Source organism: Perca flavescens, chromosome 2 (assembly GCF_004354835.1).
Source record: "Perca flavescens isolate YP-PL-M2 chromosome 2, PFLA_1.0, whole genome shotgun sequence".
NCBI classification, from domain to species: Eukaryota; Metazoa; Chordata; class Actinopteri; order Perciformes; family Percidae; genus Perca; species Perca flavescens.
Genome location: NC_041332.1, coordinates 8,285,147 through 8,290,402, shown reverse-complemented (window position 1 = coordinate 8,290,402; position 5,256 = coordinate 8,285,147). Strand labels below are relative to the sequence as shown.

Below are 5,256 nucleotides of genomic sequence, written 5' to 3'. Positions count from 1 at the left end.
TCCTCTGTGTCAGTGAGTCCCTCTGCTGAGATAGTGGAGGGCAGTTCAGTGACTCTGACCTGTAGCAGTGATGCTAACCCCAGCAGCTAAATACACTGGGTACAGGAGAAGCCAGTCTTTAAATATCTCAGTGAAGGACCACAGCTCGATGTGGCTCCATCCAGTCCTCCTGACTCTGGACAGTATTCCTGTAAGCTGAGAACAAGCTGGGGGAAAAAGCGTCTCCAATACAAATTTATCAATGTGAAATGTGGAGTGAAATGGCTCGTTTAATAAAATCCATCATGCAACTAATGACAACTTGTTAAAGCTTTATTAGCCACTCCAGTGTTTAGTTGACCATGTTCTTCTTCTAGTTCTGCCTGTTTCCCAGTCTGCTGCTGTAGTTCACTGAGCTGCTGCGGTAGATGATGAAAAAAAGACAGTTTGATTTTCAAATGTCTCCCAGATCTGTGCGGATGTTCGGGGATTCAAACCATCAGTGATCCAGAAAACCACCTCAGGCTTCTGTCCTGTTCTCAGTCCAACCTCTTACACAAATCTGCTCATCAATAAAGTTAATCAGGGCCATCATTCAGTATTTACAACATATATCAAACATATTGTGTAGTATAATTTTGTTTCCCAAAAGAAATATGGAACATTCTCCCTCTCTGGTTAGAATTGAATGTTTATCAATTAAGTGGTCCTAACAAAGAGATCAGCCTGCTGCAGTCACACACCACCTCTAAAGGTTTAGATGCTTTTTTACACAACTATTACTCATTTCAACAGAGTTGTAGCACCAAAGAATTCAAACCTAATTTTTGGTACCTCATTTATTTCTATCTTTTCCAGATGGTCCAAAGCTTCCCTCTGTGTCCAGTGAGTCCCTCTGCTGAGATAGTGGAGGGCAGTTCAGTGACTCCTGACCTGTAGCAGTGATGCTAACCCTACAGCTAACTACACCTGGTACAAGGAGAACCAAACACTGCTTCAAGAAGGACCAGAAGGGTATTTCTCCTCCATCAGATCTGAGGACAGAGGAACTACTACTGCAAGTCTGAGAATCAGTTTGGACAGATCAAGTCATCGTCTCTGTCAGTAGATGTTCAGTGTAAGTACCAAACATCTGGTGAAAAGGGAAATCTGGTGACCCAGCAAGAGACATATGCCATGTAGCCACAGGGAACCTGGTTCATATGTTATTTATTTGGTACACTCTTATTAATAATCTCCAGAGAAGTGATGTGGAATGCTTGCTAACTGTGGTCTGTTTGTGTAGGTTGACAGACAGATTGCACCAAAACATTTTTGTTCACAAAATACCCCCTTAATCCCAAACATGTGACAAAAACATGGTAACATTTAATATACATCATTATCAGATGTGAATGACATGGGTCTCTCTAAATCTCCTCCAGATGGTCAAAAGCTTCCCTCTGTGTCAGTGAGTCCCTCTGCTGAGATAGTGGAGGGCAGTTCAGTGACTCTGACCTGTAGCAGTGATGCTAACCCAGCAGCTAACTACACCTGGTACAAGGAGAATGAAGACTCACCAAAAGCATCAGGACAGATCTTCACCATCACTGATGTTAGACCTGAACACAGTGGGAATTATTACTGTAAGCCCAGAACAGAAGAGGAAGTCAGAACTCCACCTTACATCTGTCTGTTGTAGCAGGTAAGGTTCTCCAATTTCACCTGCACAAAGACCTCTTTACTGCACCAGACCTGATTCACATGTTAATATGTAGCAGGCCATAACTAGTTACAATAAAATAACATTCCTATTGTGCATTTCAGACTGTTTTTCTGTAGGTGTGTTCAGGAGGAACCTCCATCATGTCAGAGAGGTGGATGACACTGACTGACTGATTAACAGACAGTCTCACCTGGCAAAAGAGATTCATCAATCTGATCCTACTAATGAGGGTGTATCACATATCTGTCTATATTTCCAGGGAATTCAACAATGATAATGAATATCATCAGGCTGACTGTGGTGGTCCTGATGCTGATTCCTCTGCTCCCCCTGAGTCTGTGGGCGAGGTAAAACCAGAAACATCCTTCAGTTCAGTCACCACTCTTTTATTTTATTCAACTATCTTTCAGTTACTTTAGATTAAGTATGATAAATGTCATACATTCTGTATTTGTTGTTGTTGGGCTCAATCCAGGAAGAAGAAAAATCTGAGCTCCACCACTGGACCACATGGACCTGTAGAGATAGAGGTGAGTAAGAGTGAGTGAGTGAGAGAGTATTGGATATCTTCCCATATATCACAGTTATAATAACTTATACATGCTCTGAAAATAGGCTCATACATGCTCTGAAAATAAAGAAGGGTGACTTAAATTCATGTTTAAATACAACTTGCTGAGTAGAAACCAGTAATGTATTTGGTCATGACACAATATTTGCAAATAATTTACATTTAAATGTGAAATTTTGTTTGATTAACTCTTAGTGCAGTTTTCATGAACGAGGTCCTCATTTTGTCGTCTCTCCCCATCAGTTAGACTCTTGTCCTGCGTATGAGAACATCTCAGACACTGCAGCACAGACAGAAGACCCAGAGGAGCAGGATGTCCTGGTGTGAAGTCCAGTCAGGTTAGAGCCTCCTGCATCAAATAAAACAGGCCCACTCCAGATTTACAGTCACAGTTCCATCCATAACTTTACACCAGTTTCATGTGATTTTCTGCAGATGCAGCTGAACCAGAGGCTGGACTCACCTGATGGAAACAAAGTAGTACGACATTGAAATATCCCTGAGGAGAGCGAGGCTGTGGAGGAGGTGCGGGGGAAGTGGATACATTTACCTTCAACTCCAGAAGATTTTATTGTCGGTTTTGAGTATCAGCAGCAGGTAGGAGTCAGCAGCAGCATGTAGCACAACGTTTAGAAGAATGTGGTGTTGGCAGCTTGAATTGAATCATGTCGGGTGTCAAACATGATTTATTGTTCCCAGATCAGCTGATGCTCAGGTGTTCTGTGACTTACTGATGTATATGCAAGCTTATTTTCTACTGTAGAGTTAGTTTTAGGCCATGTTATGCTTAAGGCTAGGAAGGATGCACTTCATTTAGTGATGAAAATGATTTGATTTTGTACCTTATAAAGTTCATCTGAAAATGTTTTTGGCGGGTGGAAGGGTTAAGGGGTTGAAAAGAAAAGAAAAAAATGACATACAACATACATTTTGTATAATATTTTATTTTTATTTTGGTTGCTGGTATCTTTGTTTTGCTTATTTTGCTCATTTCTGTTTTTTGTTAGTTCTGTCCCTTTTAGGCTATATGCTATATATATATATATATATATATATATATATATATATATATATATATATATATATATATATATATAGTATATTTATATAGCATGTGCTGTCTATATAATTAGGCACACTTCAATCTAAGGTGTAGGTCTAATTATCCATGTCTTTTTAAAGTTAACTGGGCTCAGCCTTCTGTTGTGTTTTGATTCCAATGATTGCATAGAAAGGACTCATGCCTTTGAGAGTGGAATATGCTTCAGTAACTAATGGTTACCTGTGCTGTATGTAATGTATTTAGTTTTTGGACGTGATTTGCAAATTAATGAAAAAAAATTCCAAAAAAGTTAGTTATTTTATAGACATTAAAGGCCGTTTTACAGTTGTGCGGAGGCTCCACATAGAGCTCTCATATTAGCCTTTGTAAGTGGCCTTATGTTTATACTTGTGTGGCTGGTGTGCGTCCGAGCCGCATGTGTGTGTGTGTGTGTGTGGGGGGTGTGTGGTAGGGGAGAAGTGAGAGTGCAGCGATTGGAGCAAGTAGCGACTCTAGAGTCATAGTGACAGAAACAAAGAGTTTCCCCCCTGTGTTTTCTGACCACGGTGGGGAATCTGTAACAGGAAAGGTTGGCCCTCTCCTTGATTTCATGTTGTTTATGGAGAAGGAGAACCAGAAAATGACTAGGGGAAATGCAACGCTACCATGCCACGGACCCTGCGCCGTCGATTCGACGCACAACTATAAAAAGGCCTTAAGGAACAAATGTGTTGCAAAATGTATTTTGAAATTCTACATAATAAATAACTTTTCAAAACTCTGAGCAGCCTCTGGGTTTGTACCTGTCCTGGTTGACAGAGCCAATAATGTTGGTTCAAATCAGAGACAGTGAACTGAAATCATCAAATATTAGTCCATGTACAGTTTAGATTTTCACACATAGAAATCAAACATACGCCAAGGAGGTTATGTTTTTTGACTCAGTTTGTCTGTACGTTTGTTTGTTCCTTCCTTTTTCTGTCTGTCAACAGAATTACAGAAAATGTACTGGCCCCATTTTCATGAAACCTGGTGAAAGGGTGTGGATCGGCCCTAGGAAGAAACCGTTACATTTTGAGGCGCATCCGAACTACGGTTAGGATACACAAATTATTTGTCACTTATATTAACATTGTGAGATACGGCTTTTGTATTGCATTTATGTGGTGTCAGAATAATCAGAAACATTTGTTTGAGACTGGGAAAAATCTCACTACATTAGCATTGTGAAATAGGGCATGACTTGGTGGAGGTCTCCACTCTCAGAGTTGCCCTTCTAGTTTCCTGTTTTATCCCATTTTAAATGTAGGACATCTCTGCACACTGTTTATCCAACAGATCCACCTAAACAAGTCCACCAAAGTCATTAAAACTTTTTATATAATTTTACCCCTTGTTTTGTTACATATCCATGTTTAGTTAACACTAACATGCATGTGAGTTTCTTACACCTCAGTGTTCTGCATTTCTCTGCAAAGAGAAGCAACCTGACCACAGAGAGAACAGAGAAGAGACAAACTAAGAAAAAACAAAGATGTCATTTTCCATTCCCCTCTTATGATTAATACTCTGCTCTTCATTCTGTTCAATGTAACTGCCTCATGGTTCACAGGTCAAATACATTCCTGTTCCATCACTACACCTGCAGACTGTGTGACATCCTGAATCAGTGCACATAGAGATGAACTGTCTGTCTGCTTTTTCTCTTCTCTTTATGAATGCTCTTTTCTGGTGTCGGTGGGATGTTGGTGGTGAAACAGGTTTTTCTAACAACACGTCAATATTAGTTTCTTACTCTCTTTTTTAAGTTTATAGTTTGTAAAAAACATAACTTTATTGTGTTGTGGGTACTCTATGTACTGGCATTTGGCTCTTCCTGCATATTAATGATCAAAAGAGGAAGGAAATGTAGTCTTTACCAGCCTGATATCTGTCTTCTGCTTACTGACAACAGAGGAG

At 40.0% G+C, this 5,256-nt stretch overlaps 1 long non-coding RNA gene across 1 annotated transcript; it reads left to right on the top strand.

The window, feature by feature from the left end:
• Nucleotides 1-2,158: 2,158 nt before the first annotated feature.
• Nucleotides 2,159-2,778, top strand: LOC114545626 (uncharacterized). The gene is made up of 3 exons (XR_003690913.1): nt 2,159-2,214; nt 2,499-2,593; nt 2,691-2,778. It is a non-coding gene; the product is annotated as an uncharacterized LOC114545626 (long non-coding RNA).
• The last annotated feature ends 2,478 nt before the right edge of the window (nt 2,779-5,256 follow it).